We start from the raw sequence: 14658 nt of genomic DNA on the forward strand, positions 1-14658 counted from the left end.
AATTGTGGTCCATAGCTCCTCCATAGGCAGGGTGTGTCAGCGTATTTTGCGCATGGCATCTTCCGTATGTAATCCGTATGGCATCCGTACTGCGAGTTTTTCTCGCAGGCTTGCAAAACCGACTTACGGCTATACAAGGGATCCATGTGTAAAAAAAAACAAAAAACATATATACTGTCTATATATATATATATGTATATATATATATATGTCAGTAGACACATATATGTATATATATTATTACTTCATACAGCGCTAGATAGCTTTGAAGCCGGTAATTCAATTACCAGCTTTTGCTATCTCCTTCCTAAACCCGACATGCTATGAGACATGGTTTACATACAGTAAACCATCTCATATCCCCATTTTTTTTGCATATTCCACACTACTAATATTAGTAGTGTGTATATGCAAAATTTGGCCATTCTAGCTATTAAATTAAAGGTTTAATTGGCGGAAAAAATTGGCGTGGGCTCCCGCGCAATTTTCTCCGCCAAAGTAGTAAAGCCAGTGACTGAGGGCAGATATTAATAGCCCGGAGAGCGTCCATGGTTATTGGCCCCCTCCCGGCTAAAAATATCTGCCCCCAGCCACCCCAGAAAACGCACATCTGGAAGATGCACCTATTCTGGCGCTTGGCCACTCTCTTCCCATTCCCGTGTAGAGGTGGGATATGGGGTAATGAAGGGTTAATGCCACCTTGCTATTGTAAGGTGACATTAAGCCAAATTAATAATGGAGAGGTGTCAATTATGACACCTATCCATTATTAATCCAATACTAGTAAAGGGTTAAAAAAAAAACACACACATTAATAAAAATTATTTTAATGAAATAAAAACAAAGGTTGTTGTAATAATGTATTCTTCGCTCAATCCTTCTGAAGACCCTCGCTCTGTGACAAAGAAAAAATAATAAACCAACAATATACATACCTTCCGAAGATCTGTAACGTCCCACGATGTAAATCCATCTGAAGGGGTTAAAATATTTTGCAGCCAGGAGCTCTGCTAATGCAGCTGCTCCTGGCTGCAAAACCCCGGGGAATGAAGGTAATGTAGGTCAATGACCTATATTTCCTTCATTTGCGGTGAGGCGCCCTCTGCTGGCTGTTCCTGGAGCGTGGGAACTTTCCTAGAAAGCTCCCAAGCTCGAGTTCATATGAGGGCGCCCTCTGCTGGTTGTCCTCATATGAACTCGAGCCTGGGAGCTTTCTAGGAAAGTTCCCACGCTCCAGGGACAGCCAGCAGAGGGCGCCCTCACCGCAAATGAAGGTAAATATAGGTCATTGACCTACATTACCTTCATTCCCCGGGGTTTTGCAGCCAGGAGCAGCTGCATTAGCAGAGCTCCTGGCTGCAAAATATTTTAACCCCTTCAGATGGATTTACATCGTGGGACGTTACAGATCTTCAGAAGGTATGTATATTGTTGGTTTATTATTTTTTCTTTGTCACAGAGCAAGGGTCTTCAGAAGGATTGAGCGAAGAATAAATTATTGCAACAACCTTTGTTTTTATTTCATTAAAATAATTTTTATTAATGTGTGTGTTTTTTTTAACCCTTTACTAGTATTGGATTAATAATGGATAGGTGTCATAATTGACGCCTCTCCATTATTAATTTGGCTTAAAGTCACCTTACAATAGCAAGGTGGCATTAACCCTTCATTACCCCATATCCCACCGCTACACGGGAATGGGAAGAGAGTGGCCAAGTGCCAGAATAGGTGCATCTTCCAGATGTGCCTTTTCTGGGGTGGCTGGGGGCAGATGTTTTTAGCCAGGGGGGGGGGGGGGCAATAACCGTGGACCCTCTCCAGGCTATTAATATCTGCCCTCAGTCACTGGCTTTACTACTCTGGCGGAGAAAATTGCGCGGGAGCCCACGCCAATTTTTCCCACCATTTAACCCTTTAATTTAATAGCTAGAACGGACAAATTTTGCATATACACACTACTAACATTAGTAGTGTGGATTATGCAAAAAAAAATGGGGATATGAGATGGTTTACTGTATGTAACCGTGGCTCATATCATGTCGGGTTTAGGAAGGAGATAGCAAAAGCCGATAATTGAATTACCGGCTTTAAAGCTATCTAGCGCTGTATGAAATAATAATATATATACATATATGTGTCTCACTGACATATATATATATACCTATTCTATGTGTACACATTTATTCTACCTATTCTATTGTAAGCTGTCAGTGTGATTTTAATGTACACCGCACTGAATTGTCGGCTTTTCTCTCTAATACCGCTGCGTATTTCTCGCAAGTCACACTGCTGGTCCGTGTGTAATCCGTATTTTTGGGGCTTCCATAGACTTTCATTGGCTTTTTTTGCGCAATACGGTGACAAACGCAGCATGCTGCGATTTTCTACGGCCGTAGAAAGCCGTATAATACTGATCAGTAAAATATGGCAGATAGGAGCAGGGGCATAGAGAATAATTGTGCTGTTTGTTTGGCGAGTTTACGGACGTATTTTCTGCGCTCTTACGTCCGTAAAACTCGCTAGTGTGACTGCAGCCTTAGGAGAAAAGTTAAAGTTTAGACTGTAAAATTCTAATTAACAAAAATTCAACCACATGTAAGTTTAATTATTCATTAAACAGGGGTCCAGCAGACAGACGACTATTAAAGGGAACCTGTCACCTGAATTTGGCGGGACCGGTTTTCGGTCATATGGGCGCAGTTTTCGGGTGTTTGATTCACCCTTTCCTTACCCGCTGGCTGCATGCTGGCTGCAATATTGGATTGAAGTCCATTCTCTGTCCTCTGTAGTACACGCCTGCGCAAGGCAATCTTGCCTTGCGCACGCGCAGTATGCTTTGCCCAACTGCGGGCAAAGCCGAAAAGCATTAGTGCGCATGCACCGATGCACTATGTCCCGGAAGTATTTCGCTGTGTTCCGGGACATAGTGCGCCGGCGCCTGCGCACTAATGCTTTTCGGCTTTGCCCGCAGTTGGGCAAAGCATACTGCGCGTGCGCAAGGCAAGATTGCCTTGCGCAGGCGTGTACTACGGAGGACAGAGAATGAACTTCAATCCAATATTACGGCCAGCATGCAGCCAGCGAGTAAAGAAAGGGTGAATCAAACACCCGAAAACTCCGCCCATATGACCAAAAACCGGTCCCGCCAAATTCAGGTGACAGGTTCCCTTTAAAGGACGTTAGATGCGACCGTCCAGGCTGAGAACCACTGAGTAATTAGCTGCTGCGCTGCGAGCGCAACATCAGTCAATGAGGCTGCGTTCCCAGCTGGGCCAATGAACTGCGGTGACCTCCCTCCAGTGAGATCACCACTAGCATAGTGAGAAAGTCGCATGGTGCAGAGGCGAGTTCACCACAGTTCACTGGGAGGATTTCACTGCAGTAAATTTGATCTGCGGTGAACTCGCCTCCACCATGAGACTTTTTCTCACTATGCTATAGGTGATCTCCTTGGAGCGAGGTCATCGCAGTTTATTACAGGAGACAAGGGATTCAATGGAATGGGAGTTAGGTGAGTATAGCTGTATTTATCATTTTTAAATAAAAAAAGGAAAACTATTTTGTTTTTATTTCAAATAAAATATTTTATACTTGCTGTGTGTCTATTTACCACATAACTATAGGATTAGTAATGGATAGGTGTCTTATAGACGTCTCTCCATTTCTAACCTGTGGGCTTGATGTCACCGGACAATACAAAGGTGACATCAACCCCACAGATATGAACTCCGCTTGCCACCGCTACAGGGCAAGTGGGAATAGCTAGGCAAAGCACCAGAATTAGTGCATCTAATAGATGAGCCTTTTCTGGGCTGCTGCAGGTGGCTTTTTTAGGCTGGAGGGGGCCCAATATACATGGCCCCTTACCAATCTGAATACCAGCTGCCTGCTTTAGCAAGGCTGGTTGTCAAAAATGGGAGGGACCCCATGCCTTTTTTATAATTTATTTAAATAATTAAAAAAACTACGTGGGGACCCCTCTATTTTTGATAACCAGCCTTGCTAACGCTGACAGCTGAGGGTTGCAGCCCCCAGCTATGAGTTTTGCCTGGCTGGTTATCAAAAATACAGGGAAACCAAAGCTACGTTTTTTAAAAATTATTTATTAAAAGCGCAGGCACCGGCTGATGACAATTCCCATCAGCCCCTCCTCTCATTCTTATTAGTGGCAGCAGGCATTGGCTGATGGGACCAGTAGTTCCATCCGCTGACACCAGTGACCGGTGGTATACTTTATACCTCCGATGTCATATGACAGCGTAGGAACCGCGGCTCTCTGACCAGCAGGAATGATTTTACCATTGGTCAGAAACAGCGTTTGCTGCGCTGTCATGCACATGACAGCATGGCAAACACTGGATTTTCAGGCCCCCCATTCAAGTGAATGGGGTCCGTGTTCAGGTCCAGGTACGGTTCTGGTACCTAGACCCGAAATTTTTTTTTACCTGTTCGGCTGAACCCGAACATCCAGGGGTATGCCCACCTCTGCCTATTAGCCTTTTGCTTTACTCTTTGTAGAATTGTGTGTTCCAAAAGAGTCTTTACCATTTGTAGAAAGGATGAAGGAATCCAGGATTATATTTTGATCCTAAAGGATATCCTCCATAGCAAACACAAGTCATCTCTACTTATATGGTTGATTCTGCATCTGTTCAGAGAGCTTTGAATAGTTATTTGATATTTTGTCAGGAAGATGAGAAGATATGACACATTAAGTTCTCAATACTCTTTTGGCATTGCATTAATTTTAATGGCACATAACGTTATCTTTCAGACATGATGATTGGCTCAGAAATTACAAGGGGTAATTCACGTTCAACAGGAAGTTTCGAATTAATGTCTTGGGATGATTTAGAAGGAAAGATTTCTTTCCCACAGTGTTATTTTTGTCTTTCTATAACAATGATCAGTAGGGAAATGCTTTATGCCTTACTGAGAACAAAAAGAAGAAATAACATGTATTTGCTGTCATTGAGTTATCCTGGGACAATGCTCTTCAACTTTTATTGTATCATAGGATAATGCCATGTTATCAATAAGGGATGATGTACACATACAGTATATCACAAAAGTGATATTCATAAAAATATTCAAAAGACATATCATTATAGTTAATGTGGCTAGAGACATATCATCATTAAAATTCAGTTTATAGAACGTAGATTAATACATAATAAACCAACATATGAATACAAAGTCTTCATGAAAACCACAAATATACAATTAAAAGTTTTTTATTAGCCCAAAAAATATTTAAAAACATGAACCATACAATAAATGATGCATGTATGAGGATTCAAAAAAGAAGATAGATCAAGTGTAGCTAAAGGAGATGGTGAGTCAGGTCTGGTCACCGGTATATTAATAGTTGTTTATGCAATGTCAAACAGATAATACTGGACAGACTACCAATCTAATATATAATTGTCTAAGGGTCACTTCCATCTGTCTGTTTGTCTGTCACGGATATTCATTGGTCACGCCCTCTGTCTGTCATGGAAATCCAAGTCGCTGATTGGTCGTGGCAAAACAGCCACGACCAATCAGCGACAGGCACAGTCCGGAAGAAAATGTCCGCTTCTTCCTCCCCGCAATCAGTGCCCGGCGCCCGCATAATCCCCTCCGGTCAGCGCTCACACAGGGTTAATGGCAGCATTGACTGCGGTGTAACACACTCGGTTAACGCTGCTATTAACCCTGTGTGACCAACTTTTTACTATTCATGCTGCCTATGCAGCATGAATAGTAAAAAGATCTAATGTTAAAAATAATTAAAAAAAATAAAAAATAGTTATATACTCACCCTCCGGTGGCCCCCCGGATCTAAACGGTTACCGATGCTCCTCGAGATGCCCCAGTGACCGCGCTATGCATTACGGTCTCGCGAGATGATGACGTGCGGTCTCGCGAGACCACTATGTCATCATCTCGCGAGACCAAAATGCACTCTTCAGACCGGAGCGCACGAGGAGCGTCGGTAACCGCTTCAATCCGGGGGGCCACCGGAGGGTGAGTATATAACTCTTTTTTATTTTAATTCTTTTTTTTAACAGGGATATGGTGCCCACATTGCTATAGACTGTGTGAGCTGTGCAATATACTACGTGGACTGTACAATATACTATGTGGGCTGTGCAATATTCAACATGGGCTGCACAATATACAACGTGGGCTGTGCAATATACAACGTGGGCTGCGCAATATACTATGTGGGCTGCGCAATATACTACGTGGGCTGCGCAATGTACTACGTGGGCTGGGCAATATACTACGTGGACTGCGCAATATACTATGTGGGCTGTGCAATATACAACGTGGGCTGCGCAATATACAACGTGTACTGCATGGGCTGCGCAATGTAATGTGTGGGCTGCGCAATGCACTGCATGGGCTGCGCAATGTACTGCGTGGGTTGCGCAATGTACTGTGTAGGCTGCGCAATGTACTGAGTGGGGTGTGCTATACACTACACATGCATATTCTAGAATACCCGATGCGTTAGAATCGGGCCACCATCTAGTAAATATATAATTTAGATAGATTTAATTAAAACCGACTCGTCCATTTAGGCAAAATTAAATTCATTGCTTACCCATGATAATTCAGCAGACTGTAAGTGCTGGTCATGACCTAACTAAGTGCATTTCGCACTATTGCTTTCTCAAGGGGAGTATGTCAAGTACGCTCTCCTATCACCCTTTTTTATAAGGTTACTCACATGTGGGCCAATCACAGCAGCGCATTCCAGCATAATCCCCAAGTCCGAGGTGCATCACATTCCGGAACTCATCATGTGTCAAGAGGAAATGCCTCCATGACGTCAGAGACACACGCCAGTAGTTGAAAGCGGCCTTTACAGATACAGGGCCACTGAGTGTGGTGAGCATATGGGCACTATCTTTGTGGAGTCTACTGGAGGTAGCCAATTTACTATTGTCCGAACAGATAGTGTTATCAGTAATGAAATGGCCAAAGAAACATAATTTAAGGCACCATGTTAAAAGAGTCAATGGCATTCCGCCATCATACCAGATATTATTACTACATAAGGGTGGAGCAGAGAAGCCCAGTGCCGGGGACAGACAGCGGTAGGTAAGTATGTAACGTTTGTTTTTTTTACTTTAACGATGGTAACCAGGGTAAACATCGGGTTACTAAGCGCGGCCCTGCGCTTAGTAACCCGATGTTTACCCTGGTTACCCGGGGACTTCGGCATCATTGAAGACAGTTTCAACGATGCCGAAGTCTTTCCCCTGATCGTTGGTCGCTGGAGAGCTGTCTGTGTGACAGCTCTCCAGCGACCAAACAGCGACGCTGCAGCGATCCGGATCGTTGTCGGTATCGCTGCAGCGTCGCTAAAGTGTGACGGTACCTTTACTCTGCTTGTCTTCAGCAAACTGTTTGCAGGCTTTCTTGCTCATCATCTTGAGGCTGGCATCACACTAGCGAGTTTTACGGACGTAAGAGCGCATAAAATACGTCCGTAAAACACGCCTAACAAACGTCCCAATTATTCTCTATGCCCCTGCTCCTATCTGCCGTATTTTACTGATCAGTATTATACGGCTTTATACGGCCGTAGAAAATCGCAGCATGCTGCGTTTGTCACCGTATTGCGCAAAAAAAACACCAATGAAAGTCTATGGAAGCCCCAAAAATACGGATTACACACGGACCAGCAGTGTGACTTGCGAGAAATACGCAGCGCTGTTAGAGAGAAAAGCCGGCAATTCAGTGCGGTGTACAGTAAAATCACACTGACAGCTTACAGTAGAATAGGTATAATAAATGTGTACACATAGAATAGGTATATATATACAGGTCCTTCTCAAAAAATTAGCATATAGTGTTAAATTTCATTATTTACCATAATGTAATGATTACAATTAAACTTTCATATATTATAGATTCATTATCCACCAACTGAAATTTGTCAGGTCTTTTATTGTTTTAATACTGATGATTTTGGCATACAACTCCTGATAACCCAAAAAACCTGTCTCAATAAATTAGCATATTTCACCCATCCAATCAAATAAAATTTTAATAACAAACAAAAAAACCATCAAATAATAATGTTCAGTTATGCACTCAATACTTGGTCGGGAATCCTTTGGCAGAAATGACTGCTTCAATGCGGCGTGGCATGGAGGCAATCAGCCTGTGACACTGCTGAGATGTTATGGAGGCCCAGGATGCTTCAATAGCGGCCTTAAGCTCATCCAGAGTGTTGGGTCTTGCGTCTCTCAACTTTCTCTTCACAATATCCCACAGATTCTCTATGGGGTTCAGGTCAGGAGAGTTGGCAGGCCAATTGAGCACAGTAATACCATGGTCAGTAAACCATTTACCAGTGATTTTGGCACTGTGAGCAGGTGCCAGGTCATGCTGAAAAATGAAATCTTCATCTCCATAAAGCATTTCAGCCGATGGAAGCATGAAGTGCTCCAAAATCTCCTGATAGCTAGCTGCATTGACCCTGCCCTTGATGAAACACAGTGGACCAACACCAGCAGCTGACATGGCACCCCACACCATCACTGACTGTGGGTACTTGACACTGGACTTCAGGCATTTTGGCATTTCCTTCTCCCCAGTCTTCCTCCAGACTCTGGCACCTTGATTTCCGAATGACATGCAAAATTTGCTTTCATCAGAAAAAAGTACTTGGGACCACTTAGCAACAGTCCAGTGCTGCTTCTCTGTAGCCCAGGTCAGGCGCCTCTGCCGCTGTTTATGGTTCAAAAGTGGCTTTACCTGGGGAATGCGGCACCTGTAGCCCATTTCCTGCACACGCCTGTGCACGGTGGCTCTGGATGTTTCCACACCAGACTCAGTCCACTGCTTCCTCAGGTTCCCCAAGGTCTGGAATAGGTCCTTCTCAAAAATCTTCCTCAGGGTCCGGTCTCCTCTTCTCGTTGTACAGCGTTTTCTGCCACATTGTTTCCTTCCAACAGACTTACCATTGAGGTGCCTTGATACAGCACTCTGGGAACAGCCCATTTGTTGAGAAATTTCTTTCTGGGTCTTACCCTCTTGCTTGAGGGTGTCAATGATGGCCTTCTTGACATCTGTCAGGTCGCTAGTCTTACCCATGATGGGGGTTTTGAGTAATGAACCAGGCAGGGAGTTTATAAAAGCCTCAGGTATCTTTTGCATGTGTTTAGAGTTAAAGGGACTCTGTCACCTGAATTTGGCGGGACTGGTTTTGGGTCATATGGGCGGAGTTTTCGGGTGTTTGATTCACCCTTTCCTTACCCGCTGGCTGCATGCTGGCTGCAATATTGGATTGAAGTTCATTCTCTGTCCTCCATAGTACACGCCTGCGCAAAGCAATCTTGCCTTGTGCAGGTGTGTACTATGGAGGACACAGAATGAACTTCAATCCAATATTACAGCCAGCATGCAGCCAGCGGGTAAGGAAAGGGTGAATCAAACACCCGAAAACTCCGCCCATATGACCCAAAACCTGTCCCGCCAAATTCAGGTGACAGGTTCCCTTTAATTAGTTGATTCAGAAGATTAGGGTAATAGGTCGTTTAGAGAACCTTTTCTTGATATGCTAATTTATTGAGAAAGGTTTTTTGGGTTATCAGGAGTTGTATGCCAAAATCATCAGTATTAAAACAATAAAAGACCTGACAAATTTCAGTTGGTGGATAATGAATCTATAATATATGAAAGTTTAATTGTAATCATTACATTATGGTAAATAATGAAATTTAAGACTATATGCTAATTTTTTGAGAAGGACCTGTATATGTCAGTGAGACACATATATGTATATACCGTATATACTCGAGTATAAGCCGAGATTTTCAGCCCAAATTTTTGGGCTGAAAGTGCCCCCCTCGGCTTATACTCGAGTCACGGTAGCGGTGGGGTCGGCAGGTGAGGGGCTGAGGGCGCTGGGGTATACTTACCTAGTCCCAGCGATCCTCGCGCTGTCCCTGCCGTCCCACGGGCTTCGGCGCTGCAGCTTCTTCCTCTCTTCAGCGGTCACGTGGGACCGCTCATTACAGAAATGAATAAGCGGCTCCACCTCCCATAGGGGCGGAGCCGCTTATTCATTTCTCTAATCAGCGGTGCCGGTGACCGCTGATAGAGAAAGAAGCTGCGGCACCGAAGACAGGAGGGGACAGCGCGAGGATCGCCAGGACTAGGTGAGTATAGCATATTCACCTGTCCTCGTTCCAGCCGCCGGGCGCCGATCCATCTTCCCGGCGTCTCTGCTCTCTGACTGTTCAGGCAGAGGGCGCGATGACGCATATAGTGTGCGCGGCGTCCTCTGCCTGATCAGTCAGAGCAGAGACGCCGGGAAGATGGAGGCGCCGGAACGAGACGCCGGGAGCTGCAATCAAGGGAGGTGAGTATGTTTTTTTTTCTTTATTGCGGCAGCGGCGGCACAAATTTATGTGGAACATCTATGGGGCACAGTGAACGGTGCAGAGCACCGTATATGGCACAGCACAGCTATGGGGCACAGTGAACGGTGCAGAGCACCGTATATGGCACAGCACAGCTATGGGGCACAGTGAACGGTGCAGAGCACCGTATATGGCACAGCACAGCTATGGGGCACAGTGAACGGTGCAGAGCACCGTATATATGGCACAGCTATGGGGCACAGTGAACGGTGCAGAGCACCGTATATGGCACATCTATGGGGCACAGTGAACGGTGCAGAGCACCGTATATGGCACAGCACAGCTATGGGGCACAGTGAACGGTGCAGAGCACCGTATATGGCACAGCACAGCTATGGGGCACAGTGAACGGTGCAGAGCACCGTATATGGCACAGCACAGCTATGGGGCACAGTGAACGGTGCAGAGCACCGTATATGGCACAGCACAGCTAGGGGGCACAATGAACGGTGCAGAGCACCGTATATGGCACAGCTATGGGGCACAGTGAACGGTGCAGAGCACCGTATATGGCACAGCTATGGGGCACAGTGAACGGTGCAGAGCACCGTATATGGCACAGCTATGGGGCACAGTGAACGGTGCAGAGCACCGTATATGGCACAGCTATGGGGCACAGTGAACGGTGCAGAGCACCGTATATGGCACAGCTATGGGGCACAGTGAACGGTGCAGAGCACCGTATATGGCACATCTATGGGGCACAATGAACGGTGCAGAGCACCGTATATGGCACAGCTAGGGGGCACAATGAACGGTGCAGAGCACTATATGGTTCACACCTATGGGGAAATATGAACGGTGCAGAGCACTATATGGCACAGCTATGGGGAAATAATGATCTATTTTTATTTTTGAAATTCACCGGTAAATGCTGCATTTCCACCCTAGGCTTATACTCGAGTCAATAAGTTTTCCCAGTTTTTTGTGGCAAAATTAGGGGGGTCGGCTTATACTCGGGTCGGCTTATACTCGAGTATATACGGTATATTAATATTTAATACAGCGCTAGATAGCTTTAAAGCCGGTAATTCAATTGCTGGCTTTTGCTATCTCCTTCCTAAACCCGACATGATATGAGACATGGTTTACATACAGTAAACCACCTCATATCCCCATTTTTATTTGCATATTCCTAGAAAGCTCCCAGGCTCGAGTTCATATGAGGGCGCCCTCTGCTGGTTGTCCTCATATGAACACGAGCCTGGGAGCTTTCTAGGAAAGTTCCCACGCTCCAGGAACTGCCAGCAGAGGGCGCCTCACCGCAAATGAAGGTAAATATAGGTCATTGACCTACTTTACCTTCATTCCCCGGGGTTTTGCAGCCAGGAGCAGCGCTGCATTAGCAAAGCTCCTGGCTGCAAAATATTTTAACCCCTTCAGATGGATTTACATCGTGGGACCTTACAGATCTTCGGAAGGTATGTATATTGTTGGTTTATTATTTTTACTTTGTTACAGAGCGAGGGTCTTCAGATGGATTGAGCGTAGAATAAATTATTACAACAACCTTTGTTTTTATTTCATTAAAATAATTTTTAATAATGTGTTTGTGTTTTTTTAACCCTTTACCAGTATTGGATTAATAATGGATAGGTGTCATAATTGACGCCTCTCCATTATTAATTTGGCTTAATGTCACCTTACAATAGCAAGGTGGCATTAACCCTCCATTACCCCATATCCCACCGCTACACGGGAATGGGAAGAGAGTGGCCAAGTGCCAGAATAAGCGCATCTTCCAGATGTGCCTTTTCTGGGGTGGCTGGGGGCAGATGTTTTTAGCCAGGGGGGGGGGGCAATAACCATGGACCCTCTCCGGGCTATTAATATCTGCCCTCAGTCACTGGCTTTACTACTCTGGCGGAGAAAATTGCGCGGGAGCCCACGCCAATTTTTTCCGCCATTTAACCCTTTATTTTAATAGCTAGAACGGCCAAATTTTGCATATACACACTACTAACATTAGTAGTGTGGAATATGCAAAAAAAAAAAAGGTGATATGAGATGGTTTACTGTATGTAAACCATGTCTCATATCATGTCGGGTTTAGGAAGGAGAAAGCAAACGCCGGCAATTGAATTACCGGCTTTAAAGCTATCTAGCGCTGTATGAAGTAATAATATATATACATATATGTGTCTACTGACATATATATTTTTATATATATATATATATATATATAGTATATATGTTTTTTTTTAAAAAAACACATGGATCCCTTGTATAGCCGTATGTCAGTTTTGCAAGCCTGCGAGAAAAACACGCAGTACGGATGCCATACGGATTACATACGGAGAATGCCATGCGCAAAAAACGCTGAAACACCCTGCCTACGGAGGAGATACGGACCACTATTTTGGGGACTTTTCAGCGTATTACGGCCGTAATATACGGACCGTATTGTCTTACGCTGAGTGTGACGCCGGCCTTAGAAGAGGCTTCCTTCTGGGATGACAGCCATGCAGACCAATTTGATACAGTGTTCGGCATATGGTCTAAGCACTGAAAGTCTGACCACCCATCTTTTTAATGTCTGCAGTAATGCTGGCAGAAATCACATTTATTTTGAAAAGACAACCTCTGGATATGACACTGAGCATGTGTGCATGCATCTTCTTTGGTTGACCATGGCGAGGCCTGTTCTGAGTGGAACCGGTCTTGGTAAATCGCTGTATGGTCATGGCTCCCGTGATGCAGCTCAGTTTCAGGGTGTTGGCAATATTCTTATAGACTAGGCCATCTAAATGTAGAGCAACAATTATTTTTTTTAATATCCTCAGAGAGTTCTTTGCCATAAGGTGCCATGTTGATCTTCCAGTTACCAGTATGAAAGCGATAACACCAAATTTAACACACCTGCTCCCCATTCTCATCTGAGACGTTGTAAAACTAATGAGTCACATGACACTGGGAAGGGAAAATGGCTAATTGGGCACAATTTGGCCATTTTCCCTTAGAGGTGTACTCACTTTTGTGGCCAGCGGTGTAGACATTAATGGCTGTGTGTTGAGTTACAGTATTTAGAGGGCACACAAAATTTACACTGTTAGGCCGGGGTCACACTTGCGAGTGCAATGCGAGAAACTCGCACGAGTCTCTCTCATCAATACTCGGCGCTGCCACCGGCACTTGGGACCGGAGTGTTCAGTGTTCTGTATAGCCCCTTACTGACCTCGGACGGGATAGTACGTCCGAGGTCAGCTCCCCTGCTTTGATGCAGGGCTCAGCGGTGAGCCCGCATCAAAGTTGGGACATGTCAGCTGTTTTGAACAGCTGACATGTGCCCGCAATAGCGGCGGGTGAAATCGCGATTCACCCGCCGCTATTAACTAGTTAAATGCCGCTGTCAAATGCAGACAGCGGCATTTAACTACCGCATCCGGCCGGGCGGCCGGATATGAGCGCATCGCCGACCCCCGTCACATGATCGGGGGTCGGCGATGCTTCTCCATTGTAACCATAGAGGTCCTTGAGACCTCTATGGTTACTGATCGCCGGTAGCTGTGAGCGCCACCCTGTGGTCGGCGCTCACAGCACACCTGATTTTCTGCTACATAGCAGCGAACATAAGATCGCTGCTATGTAGCAGAGGCGATCGGGTTGTGCCTGCTTCTAGCCTCCCATGGAGGCTATTGAAGCATGGCAAAAGTTACAAAAAAAAGTTTTAAAAAATGTGAAAAAAATAAAAAAAATATAAAAGTTTAAATCACCCCCCTTTCGCCCCAATCAAAATAAATCAATAACAAAAAAATCAAACCTACACATATTTGGTATCGCCGCGTTCAGAATCGCCCGATCTATCAATAAAAAAAAGCATTATCTGATCGCTAAATGGCGCAATAAGAAAAAAAATCGAAACACCAGAATTACGTTTTTTTGGTCGCCGCGACATTGCATTAAAATGCAATAACGGGCGATCAAATGAACGTATCTGCACCGAATTGGAATCATTAAAAACGCCAGCTCGGCACGCAAAAAATAAGCCCTCAACCGACCCCAGATCATGAAAAATGGAGACGCTACGAGTATCGGTAAATGGCGCAATTTTTTTTTTTTTTTTTTAGCAAAGTTTGGAATTTTTTTTCACCACTTAGGTAAAAAATAACCTAGACATGTTAGGTGTCTATGAACTCGTAGTGACCTGGAGAATCATAATGGCAGGTCAGTTTTAGCATTTAGTGAACCTAGCAAAAAAGCCAAACAAAAAACAAGTGTGGGACTGCACTT

The sequence above is a fragment of the Ranitomeya imitator genome, chromosome 1 (assembly GCF_032444005.1).
Source record: "Ranitomeya imitator isolate aRanImi1 chromosome 1, aRanImi1.pri, whole genome shotgun sequence".
Taxonomy (NCBI): Eukaryota; Metazoa; Chordata; class Amphibia; order Anura; family Dendrobatidae; genus Ranitomeya; species Ranitomeya imitator.